At 38.8% G+C, this 16,631-nt stretch overlaps 1 protein-coding gene across 11 annotated transcripts in view; it reads right to left on the reverse strand.

Annotated features, from left to right (window-relative positions):
- Positions 1-16,631, reverse strand: part of ARPP21 (cAMP regulated phosphoprotein 21) — a 207,028-nt gene that overhangs the window by 115,504 nt on the left and 74,893 nt on the right. Inside the window, exon 2 of one of the 11 annotated variants that reach the window (XM_082754980.1) lies at positions 11,851-11,992. The exons of the other annotated variants lie outside the window; for them this stretch is intronic. The gene's annotated coding sequence lies outside the window, so the exon portion shown is untranslated. The remainder of the gene's footprint in view (positions 1-11,850; positions 11,993-16,631) is intronic. 11 annotated transcript variants of the gene reach the window in all.

Consider the following 16,631-nt stretch of genomic DNA (forward strand, 5'->3'; position numbering starts at 1 on the left):
CTGAGGTAGGCAGCACCTACATGTCAGGATTCTCCTCATCCCTCCTCGTGGTGGTTCTCCATTCACATGTATGGCTCAGAGGTACAAGCCCATACACTGAAATTATTGCAGTGGGAGAATTCAGAGTGCACTTCTGATCTCTGAATCTACACAGAGAATCCTCTTTGCCACTGGAAACAGATGTCAGATGATTTCCACCACACAACTTAGTGACTACAAACTGACTACAACATTACCTTAAAATCATCTGTACACACAGCCCTCGATGTTGCCAAACTTTTGTGGTTTAAAGCATAAACTTGCTGCTATTTGACCTATACTTAAAAGTTTCAGTTTCCAGCATCAAGCAATTCTAAGGCAATCTCAGGTTTAAAACTGAAAACAAAAGCTTCAAGTCTTTGTGGTAGCTTCAAAGAAAAGCTTTAGAATATAAACCCTATTAAAAAAAAAAAGCAAATAAAAAAAAATCCTATAGTTTTTAGTTTTGTACACACTACTACTCAGTTATCGGTCCTAGTCCTCTGAATCTACATCATTTGACCTGCAGTACAGAGTGCTCCTTCCTGTTTTCTCAGATGTATGTATTTGTGAGCTATCCATTTAACCTTAAAAACAAACGAACAAAAACCAACCAACCAAACAAACAAACAAAAAACAAAAACACAAGGACAAAGAGTATTTATAGTAGAAATGTTTGAAGCCTGATTTCCCACCTCCTCATTTTCACTTTGTCTCAACTCCATCATCACCACAAAAACTGATGCAGTGATTGCCTACATTTTCTGTTCCCACATGCTACAGACCTTTGTGGATAAAAGGTGATTTAAACTTATTTATTGTTGGCATTTTAACAGAGACTGTCAGATAGTACAGGCTTTATACACACACACACACCCCACCAGGATTGGCAGAAAAAACGAGCATCTCTGTAACAGTGCTGAGGCCGCTGACCCACACTAAGAAGTTCAGCAAACAGCCCTCAGTGGTAACAATGGTCAAAGTTAATGTAAATGGGATGAACTGAGCTATTTTGGATCAGACTTCGGATCCTGAGACACCCAATTCTCTTTTAGAAAGAAAACAGGAGAATAGCAGATATGAGGAACAGCATCCCAGGTGAAGCTTCTGTCTTCGGATGCATAAAGGCTAGCATTAACTTTCCTCCCAACCTGCACATGAAATCCAGTATTTACAAGTTACAGCAGGGATGAGAACAGTCTAATAATCAAAAAAAGAAGTGATTTTTTTGTGATTTCTACCTGATTCTGTATTTCAAAGATCCTCTTGCTCCTAATGTCACCAATATTTTCCACTTTAATCCCGTCAGAAGACCTCACGTCAATCTCACCATCTTCAGTCAAGTAATAATGACCATGTTCCCCCTAGCTTGTTATATTTCTACAAAGCTAGAAAGTCTGACCAGGAAAATAAATACACACAGCCTACAGGAAAAACCTGTTTTCATGCATAATAAAAGACTTCAAAAAAGAAAAAAAAATACCCACACATTTTTCTGTCATGATGACCATTTGAAGTTTTCCAGGATCAGCATGAAAAGATGCTTTGATTGAACTGGCTCATAAATGTCAATCATATAAGTTTGTCAGAAGCTGAGTAACACAAACTTTTAACAAGATAACCAAATGTACCAGTCAGCACCCCTGGAATGAGTTGTACACTTTAGTCCAGCATTCAACATAGAGTCATGCATGTCAAACACATGCCAATTTGTATCTCATTCCCAGACATAATCCTGACAAATTTCCCTAAAACCAAAATCATTCAACTAACTGGTCAGGTTCTCAGTTGGCAGAAAGCAGTACAGCTCTCGTGACTCCAAACACAGACAACATGGTTCCCAACCAAGTCACCTGTCACTGCACAAAAGCTCTCTTTCTCAAATTCTATGAGTCCAATAACCCATATAGGAAAATACACAATTCAAATGGAAAAGGGGACCAAAACTCCACAATTATCAGGTCTTTTTCTTGCCTATCAAAGGCAATCATAACACAAAAGTCCTCTTTATAGACTGATGAACTTTATTTCAAGGTTAAGAGGGGGACTACAGAGGACACTGTAGTAATCTGTCAGGATGTTCAAGAACCTCGCTGCCTTAGCAGGACACCCTTCTCCACTCCCCAGCTGTATACAAATCTTTTGTACGTTTTTCTTCTTGTACCAATACAGGTTCTTTATTTAAAATTGCTTTTCTGATTTCTTGGTATTTTTCTTGTGCTGTGGGAAATAACTGTAAATCACCTCATTCACTGCTGTTGGGCTTAAAAAAGCCAACTCCTTTTAATTGCCATATAAACAGGTATACACCATTTCCATTATTACCTACATCTACTGTGACTTCTACCAATTGACAGTCTACTTCAGCCATTCCTTACACCTCTCTCCTACTCTTCCTCCACCAGGACTGCATTCTGCTTTGTGCAGGCAGAACTCCTTCACGCCCTGCAGCATAGCACTGAACACACTAGAGGAGCTCCTTTTCCACAAATACTAAAAACAGTTTCAGACAGCGATTATCATAAGCAATTGCAGACAAGGAATGAATACTTATGGTTTCAATATGAAATGCTGATCAACAGCACAGCAGAAGTTACTGACTTCAGTCAGAGCTACTGCAGAGTCCAGGAGCTGTAACAGAGAGACTACAGGTATCCGGCATGTTCTAGGGGAGAAAATTCAAGCTGTTTGTGGTAAACTGGGATTGCTGTTATAACAAGATCTGAAAGAATATACAGCTTAGTTTTATTTATTTTAAAAAATATATACATTTTAATTTAATGCAGAAGTTCTTAAAACCTGTTTTGGTTCTGCAAGTCAAGCTGTGCTTCTTGTACCTTCAATACTTTCTCTATTTATTTTTTTAATCCATGCATTAAATCCAGTTTGCCTTACACACAGTAAACTAAAAGCTTAGCTTTACTTATTCCTTTATTCAATTCTCCCTAAAGCCTAAAAACAAATGTTCTCTGAGATCCCCAATCTATGTTAGCACACATCTTAAGACAGGTACTGATATCACATTATGTTTTTAGCACCGCAAGTACAATTAAAAAAATCAAGCAAAGCTACAAAAATGAAGCAGGTTCAGGTATGCTTTACTGGCATGGTAAGGGTTAGCAAGAGGAAAAAATCCTCTCCAAAAGCAGTTACAATTGTAACAAGAGAAAAGGCAAAAGCCCTGGTTTACAAAAGCAGCAGTGCCAGTTCCTAGAGTGGATTTGTAGCTTTTGCTGCTGACAACATCTTGCCAGAAATCCTGTGGTTTCTGCATTATGTTTGACTTTTCCAGTAGGTAATTCCAAACTCCATGTGATACTGTGAACAAAAGAAAAGGCAGAAAAAGCATTTGGATGTCTATTTGTGTTTTTCTGGGAAGAAATTACAACATACTTATGAGAAAGAGAGCTAAGTAGTTTTGTTGAAAATGTATCTGGCCACCCCAAATATACCCATCCAGAAAGCTTCATGACACATAAACTAATAAAAGAGCAATGAATACACAGCAGAAATCAAACTTTCAAGCCAATGTCTCCAAAGAATATGTCCTATTAAATTCCAAGTAGAAAAGTACATATTTTATCAAAAAGTACATTCAAAACAAAAATCAGAAAAAGTAACATTTTTTGAGTACTTTAAATCTTGTTATACAGATTGAAGTCTCCACAAGTTTGAATACAATAATAAAAAAAAACCTCTATAATATCCAAAATTGTATTTACCTGCTGTGAGACAATCTGTCTTACTTGGCACTAGAAACCACTAACTACATCAATAATCTAAAAATACTGAGGTTTAAATTACAGAATAGAAGTACAGGACAGAAATTCTACAGTCCATAATATATTCTATTTCCATGGCAGAATGGCTGCATCGTCTCTCTCCACTCCCCCTACAGCCCCCCAGCCCATTGCTGTGCTATGTATCAGAGAAGAACAGCAATCTGATTATAAAGCAGAACACTGAAATGAGAGAATGGAATATATATTAGTAAAGGTTAAAGAACAAAACCAGAGGTACTCTCACTGAAATTTTGAAACTGTTCATAAAATGAGTTAATTTCAATATGTAACAATCAGGTGATGCTTTATAAATTTAATTAGTACAGCACCCAATGCCAGATAGAAATCAAAATGCATTACACGCATCCTTCATAGACCAATGCAATTAGTAGTATTTGTGTTTTCTTTTTCAAAAAAGAAAATGCCAAAGAGAATGTTCCACAAACTACGTCAATTTGCTGGATGGGATAGGGATTAAAAATTTGCTGAAGCACTCAACCACATAATCCAGTAATTTTTTTTTTTTCCTCTCAACGTTAAAAAAACAAAACATCTGTGAATGGAATACTGTTCGCCAATTTAATTGTATTTTGAGTCTAGCATGACCTCCCCCTTGCAAGAACTGAAGCCAGAAGACAAGAACTTTTGCAGAAGACAAAATCTGTTTGGCCAATTTTTCTTAATATATAATGCTATGCTTTTGAGCCTCAGGATTTATTCTGATATCTTCAAGATATCCAAAGACTGATGAAACATGACACAATTATGAGAAAGGGCAAGTCAATAATCACTCTGCTACTGTAAGCCTGGTTCTGAGGAACTGTGAGCCTTCTTGCAAATCAGCCTCCTTAATAAAAAAGGCCTTACCCTAAGCATGTTTTATCATAACTCATCTAAGTGCAATGGCCGGAATTTATGCCCTTGTCTTTTCTTCTGGCATTAAAAATTATCTGCTTGAGAACTTTCTGCAAAAGACAAAAGAGGTAAAACTATCATCCTACATGTTTTGCTTTATTTATAGTTTGTAGCAAAACCAATCTTCTGATCAAATATTGCTTTAAAGCATGTATTTACTGTACTAGTTCAAACTGAAAAGGGAAAGAGGAAAAAATCGCAGTTTCTTACAACAGAATAAAACAAGCAACTATTTCAAATACAGCGTGATAAGTGTCACAATATCTCCAAATTCACAAAATGAAATTTGGTTTATTATTATTAAACAAAAACAAACAAATAGTAAATAGGTTCCATTCCAGTATTTGGTTAAAACACCCAGGGAACTGTTAAAGACAGGTGCTGACTATAAGCATGCTTACAGATATTCCACTTTAAGCAGATATCTACAGGAGCAAGTGTAAATAATCACAAAGAAGCAAGTGTTCTGAAGATTCACTGGACTTACAATAATGCATGACTTTCAGATAAATCTGTATGATAGAATGAAACTTTTCACCCTATTATAGAAATGAAAAAAATTGCAGTATAAAATACCAAGCATTTTCTTACTGTAAGAAATATTTCAATAAAATGAGCAACTACCCAACAGTATGAAAATTATGGCAATATCTGAAAACCTAAGGGAGGACTTGAAAAAATAATTTAACAATGAATACATTTGAAATTAGCTTCAGCTTCCTCTAGAAGTTACTTATTTTCCAAAATATTTCCAATAGAAAGAGGTTTCATTATTAAGCAATGTTCTCTAAATTCTCCTTAAAATAGAAAAAAAAAAAAAAAAATCAAGCTGACATTTCAAGAATTCTTTTTTGCTGAAAAGGAATGGCAAAGCTGCATATTTTTTTCCTTTTGCTATTACCTAGTATTCTATGTTGTGTACCTGATCAGTCACAGGCTTTACAAATCAGCATTGACTTTTAAACACGTGCAATATATACAGAACGACCAGACAAGTGTCTTATTCTTCCCTTAAACTGCAAGAGAAAAAAAAAGTTACTTAATAAAACCATTGAATTAAAAAAAAAAAAAAAAAAAAAAGGAATGTAGCAGCAAGCTCAATGCTTTAATTTACTTTCAGGTAGGACGATAGCCGCCATGAGTCAGAACACCTGAAGGCACAGTCTAAGATGGACTCTTAAAAAAAAATATATAGTTAACTGACTTGTATTTAGGAAACATCCATGATTTACAAAGGACCAAGAACAAGCCCACCAACAACTCATGTAACTGCACCACACAGGCCAATGTACCACAGGCTCAACCAAACACCACAAGTGAAATTTATTTCAAGTTAAAAATCATGCCAGAAAAGCCCTGATCCTCAGAAAGTCATCCATGAATGGAGATATGAAGCCACCTCACACTTATGATCTCGGCAAGTGTTATGCCTAAGGAACATTTTGTTGTTGTTGTTGTTTGTTTTTTACATCAGTGGACAACTAAAGAGACAACATACCAAGGACCAGCCATTTCTCTTCTTTCTACCCCCCTTTTGAATTTTGGTTCTCATGAAGAGAGCTGTTGACTTGCACAAGCAGCTCATAGAAAATAAGCATGCAACCTGAGATCTCCCTGAAAGTATATGATCACAAAAGCATTTGCTTTTATTGACAACTTCACCTTGGACTATAAGCAAGGAGTCTTGAAGTTGTGGCTGTCATAGTTAATATATCATGATACATTCTTCCAACACCAATCCAAGATTATCAGCAGTTGCAAATACAGCACCTCTGAAATGAAAGGCTGCAGCTGCTTTTCAAGTATTCCAGGCATGATCTTGAAGTCTAATTTGTGATTTTAACATTACAAAATTAAATGGATTGCATCTTTTCTGATGAGGGGAATATTTTTAATCCGTGTTTACCCAGCATCCTCTACAGCAAATTTTGAAAGGAGCTGCTTAGAACTACCATAATACAGTGAACAAATCCACCAGCCAGTATGAGACAATAATGCAATACGTACATTTAGGGACAAAACCAAATCTCTTAAAACTGTAACAGTTATATCAACATCCTGTTATCAATGCTGAATTGCATTTTCTCAAAATGTAGGATAACAAAGACTCTTAAGCACTCATTAATGTCCAAGGAAATATGGACACCTAAGTACTTTAGACCCTTATGGAAATCCCAGCTTCTAGTCAAAGATACAGCAAAACAAGATTTCTACACCTCAGTTTCAATAACAGCAAACTGAACAAAATCATTTCAAATAGAATACCCTGCTGATGATTACAAATTGCCATGTTGCTCCATGCAAATTTTTCCCAATTTCAACAGGAGTCCTAGAAAGATGATGACAGCAGAAAGCATGATGAACAAAGTAACACTGACTGCGTAGCTATCTTCTTCAACTGAGCAGAAATAATCAGACCCTCACAGGACCAGTTTCAGGTCAATCTTCCAGAGTGTGTAAGCTACTTCATATGGCTAACTAAAACACTCAAACATTGGAGAGCCAAACTGAACAGGATAAAGTCAAGATGAGACTGGAAGCAAGCTAAAAGCTGACAGCCTAGGAATCCCACCACTGGACTGGAGGGACCAAGGCTTGCTGTGCCGCCAGGGCAAGTTGGTGATGTTAGCTTCAGTAGACATTGTGGGTTTACTTCCTCACTCTTCTAAGTTTTAATAATCTCCTGACATCTACATGGTATAATCTTGACACAGGAACTGTACTGCGGGACAAGGACCGCAGTACAGTTCCTGTTAACTGTACTGCAGGACAAGGACCAAAAGCTGCCTAGATTGCAAAATGGTCCCATAATTTCTGGTTAACAAAATAAAAATATAATTTAAGCATTCCTTTGCTTGTATCTGTAAGACAAGCAAGCAGTATTTCAATCTGGTTTTCAAAAAATAAATAAATAATTATCAGAGATCATTTGGAATTTACTGAGACATAACAGGGTCATAATGGGAGCTTAGAGTTTTCATCTCATTGTATGCATAAATAACTATTTCTTCTTGTATCAGTTTCTATTGCAAAAACGGTAAGTGAAGGAGAAGAACTGGTTGCAATGCAGAGTTCACAGGGATACTAAGATGGCATTCATGACTTGATTTTTATCACCATCAGGCACAAATAAATCTATATGCAGAAGAAAAAATACATTAATGTTGGATTTCAAGAGAGATTTTAAGCACACAGAAGTCAAGATTTTCAAAGTGATGATTCCCACAGCATAAACAATGTGCTATAAGAAATATTATGCACTGGTATATTCTATGTTTTATGTCTTAATACATATGTGCAATTTAGCTTAGTTATGATTGTTGGAGGAACCATAAGCAGCCATCCCAACAATTTCATTCTCAACTAGTACTAATGGAGTTTTGGTACATAATCTCCTTGTTTGTTTCAAAAATAAGGGAAGAGAAGAAAGGAAAACTTACAGGAAATAGGGCAAGAAAAGGAAGAAATACTATTATCTATATGTTCTAATTATCTAGGTCACTTCTATATGTTCTAATTACCTAGGTGTACAGTACTCTTGATATTTAAAAAAAAAAAAAAAAAAAAAAAAAAAAAAAAGAGAGAAAAAGAAAAAAGCTAAAAGCACCAAGTATTAGGAATACCAGTACTTTACTAATACACTTTTAACATACCTTGCAGGTAAATCTACTATCCCTTTTATACACTACTTTGCTACCGCAAGTTTAATGTGCTACACCTTCTCAGTTGTATCCCCTTTGTGTTCTCAGTATGAATGCAGCCAGCCAAGAACAGACCTGAATTTAAATCAACTTAAAGGCCTTCCATTTTCCACTAACAGGTCATAAGATCTTCTGTGGCAGAAGATAAACTTTTCAGTGTGCAGTAATATGATTCCAGAAATAACACTAAGGGCCAATTAGTTTTGAAGAAGGACAAATTCAAGCTACAGAGAAAAAACATTCCCTCTTTGCTTATCCCCAGGAGACAGGCATGAGGTCTATATCCTAACCCATTCTCACAAACCATATGAAAAGGCATTATCATACAAGTCTTACAGCATTTGCTGCTATATGTTGTTTATTCAGTGTGTATGAATATTACTTTCCTAGCACCTTTTCATCTTCACAATATAGACAAAGCCTGTGAGACTGCACAATCAGTTAAATCAGTGGGACCTGACCAACTGTTTAAGTACCATGACAAATGTGAACATGAATTATTATGATTTGGAGATTATTCTGTGGGTTGGGGAGAGAAAGAGAGGTGAGGGAGGAATAAGAGACCATCTCTCACTCAAAGAATTTACTTTTCACAGATTTCCCCCCCCTTGTTTCTAACACATTTTCACATATAGAAATTGTGAAAGAGGAAAATTCTAGCCTTCCTTTGACTGTTTTCTCCTCCAAAAAATAAAAAAAAAATAAAAATCCAGACACACTATTGCTTTCTGAATCTTTGCATTTCAAAACCTCAAAAGCTAGGAAACACCTGATTATCGCCAAGAAGTATCTTTGAAGAACAAGGGATAAGCAGTTCACTGCACTTTTTCATGTCTTTTCTTCATCTTACTTTTCCTAATCCTTATCCACATTATTCCCATCTTAAATCCAGACAAGTTTTATGGTATCTCTAGTCTTTAAATATCTATAAATATCTTTAAATAGAAGATTTAAAAGTAAAGGGTGTGAGACTTGTTACATTTGTATATGACTGTGCCTAATGACAGGTGCAAAGGCTGGCAAACAACCACTGGCATGTTCAGTTATGCCTAATATTATGTTTTCTGTTGCTCAATCAAAGGTTGGAATTTGAAAGGCTAATGGCCTCCTAAAAAGTATCATCTGATAGAACTGTCAGGTTCAACAATGGGTCTTTTGACTGTCTTGTAAACCTTCATTCTGGGAAACATTTACAGACCTCACAAAATCAAAATATCAACACACCGACAGAGAAAAAAAAAAAAAAAACAACAACCAACCAACAACTAACTAACCTGCCTCCAGAGTCCATACTACTGGCTTGGCATCTCAGAATAAAACAAGGCTGGACATGGGAGTGCCAACTGAATGAAACCTCTTCTCACCATAACAGTCTACTAAAAACAGCATCTCTCAAATATACTTGCTTTGACCAATGAAACTTCTACTGTCAGAAAACCAACATAAACCCAGAATGTTTACATACCCATTCACAAACATTTACAGAATCAAGTTTCTTTCACTGAAAAGAGCATGTCACCAATTTAAGGAAAAACAAACAAAAAACAAAACCAACCAAACAAGAAAGCAACACAGAAATGATAACCATGGCAGAAGCTGGGCATCTGTTTCCTTCCAACTGTGGTTTTGGAAGCAACAGCGAAGGAAAGCCCAGCACTTGCAAGCACGCTGTCTACCGCACATGATCCTAGTCCATGCAGTTTGAAGCTGGTGAGACCAGTGGGTCAAAATGAAAAAATGTCAAGCTTATCAGGAGGAGAAAACCTGAAGATTGCCTGTCTACACAGCAATCCTGATTCAGTCCATATTGCATATCTGGGTTAGAAACTGGCTGGATAGCCTGGCCCAAAGAGTCATGGTGAATGGAGCCAAGTCCAGTTGGAGGCCAGTCACTAGTGGCGTCTCCCAGGGCTCGGTGCTGGGGCCGGTCCTCTTTAATATCTTCATTGATGATCTGGACGAGGGCATCGAGTGCACCCTCAGTAAGTTTACAGATGACACCAAGTTAGGTGCGTGTGTCGATCTGCTCAAGGGTAGGAAAGCTCTGCAGGAGGATCTGGATAGGCTGCACCGATGGGCTGAGGTCAACTGCATGAAGTTCAACAAGGCCAAGTGCCGGGTCCTGCACCTGGGGCGCAATAACCCCAAGCAGAACTACAGGCTGGGAGAGGAATGGTTGGAGAGCTGCCAGGCAGAGAAGGACCTGGGAGTGATGGTGGATAGTCGGCTGAATATGAGCCAGCAGTGTGCTCAGGTGGCCAAGAAGGCCAACGGCATCCTGGCTTGTATCAGGAACAGTGTGGCCAGCAGGGCTAGGGAGGTGATCGTCCCCCTGTACTCGGCTCTGGTGAGGCCGCACCTCGAGTACTGTGTTCAGTTTTGGGCCCCTCGCTACAAGAAGGACATGGAGGTGCTTGAGCGGGTGCAGAGAAGGGCGACGAAGCTGGTGAGGGGCCTGGAGAACAAGTCCTACGAGGAGCGGCTGAGGGAGCTGGGCTTGTTCAGCCTGGAGAAGAGGAGGCTCAGGGGCGACCTTATCGCTCTCTATAGGTACCTCAAGGGAGGCTGTAGCGAGGTGGGGGTTGGTCTGTTCTCCCATGTGCCTGGTGACAGGACGAGGGGGAATGGGCTTAAGTTGAGCCAGGGGAGTTTTAGGTTAGATGTTAGGAAGAACTTCTTTACTGAAAGGGTTGTGAGGCATTGGAACAGGCTGCCCAGGGAAATGGTGGAGTCACCATCCCTGGAAGTCTTCAAAAGACGTTTAGATGTAGAGCTTAGGGCTATGGTTTAGTGGGGACTGCTAGCGTTAGGTCAGAGGTTGGACTCGATGATCTTGAGGTCTCTTCCAACCTAGAAATTCTGTGATTCTGTGATTCTGTGCACTTATAATTCATATCACCAACTACTGCCTGGTTCTCAACTATTTCATCCTCTAGCAAAATAATGCATCTCTCATGTATTATGATCAGAGCATGACAGAAACATAAGTATTCTGGAGGCTCTGTTAATCTTTCATACTTGGCACATCCTAAAAAAGAAGCATACAGCATTTCAGTACATTACATATGTTTAAATAGGACAAGTTTGTTTACAGCTTAAACAGCTGCCTAAATATTATCATGTTCTAGGATAGATAGAGCTAAGATTATCAGCAATACTGGGCAGCAAGTATACTACGCAAAACTTAAATAATTATTTCAGACTGATTACACTACAAGCTGTATTTTTTTTCATATTATCCTTTGCTTCAGAGGGGAAAAGTACAAAAGGAAAGAAAAAGTAAAATAATTTTCAAAGGTGTCCTTATTCCTGTAACTTTCCCCAAATCACTAACTACTTTAAGTTCAACGCTGTTATAATAAAGGCATCAATTTGAAGACATGCAGTCAGTGAGAAATGCTTTCCTGCTCATTGTTCAAAAGAATGTGACTTACCTTAATAAAAATAAAATGCTACAAATGCATCTGCCTCCCATGCTGTTTGGCTGCATGAATATGAATTTCTGCTGCTCTTTCTTCATCTGCCTCCCACCTATGTTTGTTCAATGCAATGGACCCTTTTTTCCAGTGTATGGGACTGTAAAAGGAAGAGTTTAATAAACCTTTGATCTTGGCTGCAAAGTCTAGGCACAACTGTAAAAAATGACTCTTCCACATAGTCAATTAGAGGGGCTAGAATCAGTCTTCTAAAACAATTTAAGGCTTTCCCACTCCTCAAAGGACTTGTCTACAAAAACTACTGAAGAATAAAGCCTCAGACTGAACAGACATAATGAAAGCAGGCAGTTTTTATATTTTTGGTGAAAACCACTACTGGCAATAACAACTAATAGGCTACAGAAGGACAAAACACTTGGCCGTCCAAGCATCACTCATGCAGCATTGAGAGATAGGTTGCAAACCACTGGCAGTGCACGTACCACTGCTCTAAAAGACCTCCTCTACAGGCTATCCCTTCCTTTTCTCTCATCATCAGATGCCTTATTGTTATCCTCTGTGCTATACGAAAGGTCTCTCAAGCCTTTAACTTCTGGATAGTCATTTTCTTTGGGTTGCCAAAAGTTCAAATGCAATAGGATTGGAGCAAACTTTTTCAATTTCAGTGGAAGTAATTTTCTCAGTATGTGAACATTTAATATCTTGTAACAATTGATTCAGATATCAGACTGCACTGACTCCTTGCCACAGCAGAATTAGCAGTATTGCAACTGAACTGAAGTTGGGATTGGCAATGCTACTGCTCCAACCTTCCACACCATAACCACATGTGGCTTCTAGCTGTAATTCCATCCAAGTACTATACTCCCTATTAGGGGCCTCTAAATCAGCTTACCTTCTTTTATACTGAAAATACACTTTCTTCTACAGAACTCAAAGCTCACGCAGTCTGTGTAAGCAACCTGACAATACTGTGGATATAATCTAACTAAAAACATGGCAAAGCATTTAAATGACTTTTTCAAATTCTCCAGAAGTGAAAACATCCATATAATTTTCTTTTAAAATCACTTCTTCACTTTTTATAATCTCTTATGAAAAAGGTTTGTTGACATAATTTGTTAAATATTTGTATTAATCCAGGTATGTGAACCAGTATCATACAAGAAAGACCTTCGCATACCTAGCTGGAATCTCTGGCAACTCAGGGTGGTGGGAGAACAAAGGAAAAAGCAAAAAAAAAAGAATTACATACTAATATAGAGCCTGAGGTCTGAAGGGGTAATTTAAGTATGTTAAATTTATTTCTGTTTCAAGAGACACAACATAAAACTTATTTCAATGGTCTTTAGTTCCTCTGCCAAACACTTCTTTGAGAACAGTCCAAACTAAAAATTACCTCCCAGGAGAATACCTCAGATTGGAGCTTTTTTTGCATTGATTCTGGGCTTGCTCCTATACTATAGATTATTGGTTCCAGATGTCAATCAGAGATGGTAAAAAGCTTTACAACGACTACAGTTTTGTTTTCTTGGTACATTCAGTTCCTATAGAATCCCCTGGAGGAATCAGCTGTCTTTTCATCCGTAGACTGTCTCTCGGGAAACATCTTTTTGAAAAAGTCTGATCCCAAGGATATACCATAAGACTTGCTCTTGTAAGAGCAGTAAGACTCTCCCCTGAAACGCTTTCTTTAAAGATTTCATTCACTTCTTAGTGTCTGTACTTGGTTAAACCACTGAATATTTATGTGATACTTCAGAGCCTTTGACTGGCCATCTTTAAAAAATAAATAAATAAATAAAAATAAGCCAAATGGTTTTGTTTTGTTTTTAAGAATGGAGATATTAGAATAACTAAACATTTTTCCCCCAGACACGATATTATACATATACGTAATTGGTTGATGCATGTGGTTTTTAAGAACCCCAGAGGCCATTAGTTTACTTGCTTAAATTTAGCCTAATCTGTTTTATGTCTTCACTCTACCTTAGCTCTATTTTACAGCTCACAGCCACAATGAATGCAAAAATTCAGTTGTAGTCTATGATGTGCGTTTATATGAAAATAAAACCTGGGCATGAGTGAAACAAAGCAATAGTATCACCAAACAAGGACTGCAGAGATATCTGCAATTAAAGGGTTCTGGAGAAGCCACAGTCAGCTGAGTGTCAACCTACTGCGGACAAATGAGTAGTGACACGCTGTAACTGACGCACTCCCATAATCAACACTATAAGATTCACAGCTGCTTTAGCAGACCATAGGTAAGTTTTCTGCAACATTAAGTCCTAACAAAACATACATGCAGACTAAATAGCGACATACATGAGAGACAATTTAGGCTTCTGCCTCACTCTACATACAAAGTTACCAAATGCAAGTGTCCTACTTGTTCATACAGCAGATATACATTCTCATCAGACATTCAAAAACACAAGGCAACAGTCCACAACTCAATCCATGCCTCTTCATAGTAGGGAAACACCGTCTTTTGGCTCTACTGGCTGATATAAAAAGTTTCCATCTCACCTTTCAAAAACTTAGTTAATGCTAAATACGTTAATGTTTTACTGCTGCCCCAGGCTTATTTTATTACTAAATCTGGACTTCATGCCACTAGCGATCTGTTTTGTGCAACATTTTAAATACATTACACATTTTCAACCATATAAGAAGCCATTACAAAACCAAACCAAGGACTTTGCACCAGGAAAGCCACTCTTGTGTGCAGAGGGAAGACACATAGGCACTGGGGTGCTACTGCCTGATTCACAGCGGTGCAGCACATGGGTAATGTAAGGTATCAAAAATATCATCAAATTCAAAGAATTCAGAGAAACAGGATGTTACTGAAAAGAAGAGGAGACTGGCTGGAGCTAGCTCTAGCAAGTGGGAAACAGTAACATTTCCAATCATAAGAGGAAACTTGGTGACCAGGAAAGGCACCAGAGCAGCAGGAAAAGAAAAAAGATTACTCCTGTTTTAAATTAAACTCTGCTTTTATGTGAAAAACAAGATGGGAAAAGCAATCAGAACAATTTTCCCACATCCATGACTGGTACAACCTTGCATAAACAAGAAAACAGGGAACGTGCAAACAGAAACAATGGAGGGTACCTGTTGCTGCACAACTGTCAGAACAACTACCCAAGACGAACTTACAGCAGTAATTCAAAGACTTTAAAAAAAAAAAAAATGCTTAAAATTAGAATCATAGAATATCCCGAGTTGGAAGGGACCCATAAGGATCATCAAGTCCAACTCCTGGCACTGCACAGGTCTACCCAAAAGTTTAGACCATGTGACTAAGTGCACAGTCCAATCACTTCTTAAATTCAGACAGGCTTGGTGCAGTGACTACCTCACTGGGGAGCCTGTTCCAGTGTGCAACCACCCTCTCGGTGAAGAACCTCTTCCTGATGTCCAGCCTAAACTTCCCCTGCCTCAGCTTAACACTGTTCCCACAGGTCCTATCACTGGTGTTTACAGAGAATAGTTCACCTGCCTCTCCACTCCCCCTCATGAGGAAGTTGTAGACTGCAATGAGGTCCCCCTTCAGCCTCCTCTTCTCCAGGCTGAACAGGCCAAGTGACCTCAGCTGCTCCTCATATGTCTTCCCTTCTATAGGCCCTTCACCATCTTCACTGCCCTCCTCTGGACACTCTCCAACAGTGTAATGTCCTTCTTGTACTGTGGTGCCCAGAACTGCACGCAGTACTCAAGGTGAGGGAGCACCAGCACAGAGTAGAGCAGGACAATCCCTTCCCTCGACTGACTAGCGATGCCATGCTTGATGTATCCCAGGATACAGTTGGCCCTCCTGGCTGCCAGGGCACACTGCTGGCTCATATTCAACTTGCTGTCAACCACAACCCCCAGATCACTCTGTGCAGGGCTGCTCTCCAGCGTCTCATTGCCCAGTCTGTACGTACAGCCAGGGTTGCCCCATCCCAGGTGGGGGACCCAGCATTTGCTTTTGTTAAACTTCATGCAGTTGGTGATTGCCCAGCTCTCAAATTCGTCCAGATCTCTCTGCAAGGCCTTTCCACCCTCATCCGAGTCCACAACTCCTCCAAGTATCGTGTCGTCAGCAAATTTGCTCAAAACACCTTCTAGTTCTACGTGCAAATCATTTATAAAAACATTGAAGAGGACTGGCCCTAAAATGGAGCCTTGAGGGACCCCACTGGTGACCATCTGCCAGCCTGATGTGGCCCCATTTTCCACAACCCTTTGAGCCCTGCCCGTCAGCCAATTGCTCACCCATCGTATGATGTTTTTGTTAAGTTGTATGCTGGACATTTTGTCCAGTAGGATCCTATGGGAAACTGTGTCAAAAGCCTTGCTGAAGTCCAAAAAGACCACATCAGCTGGTTTCCCTTGATCAACTAGATGGGTGATCTTATCATAAAAGAAAATCAAATTTGTTAGGCAGGACCAACCCCCTTGTGAAACCACATTGGCTGGGACCAATAACTGCATTGTCTCCTAGAGACAATAGGTTCAATAACTTCAAGAATCAACTTCTCCATAATCGTACCAGGCACTGACGTGAGACTGACAGGCCTGTAATTACCAGGGCCTTCTTTCTTACCTTTCTTGAAAATTGGCACAACATTTGCTAGCTTCCAGTCTACTGGCATAGAACGGTAATATGAAAACTTCTAAGAACTTTAATTAGGACAAAGCAGAAATACATTTTTATCCAGAACCACTTATAGCTATTTCAGAAGCTGCTGAAATCAGCAGCAAGTCAGTAACACAACAAAGCACTT

Source organism: Aythya marila (genome assembly GCF_965140915.1).
Source record: "Aythya marila genome assembly, chromosome: 2".
Classification (NCBI taxonomy): Eukaryota; Metazoa; Chordata; class Aves; order Anseriformes; family Anatidae; genus Aythya; species Aythya marila.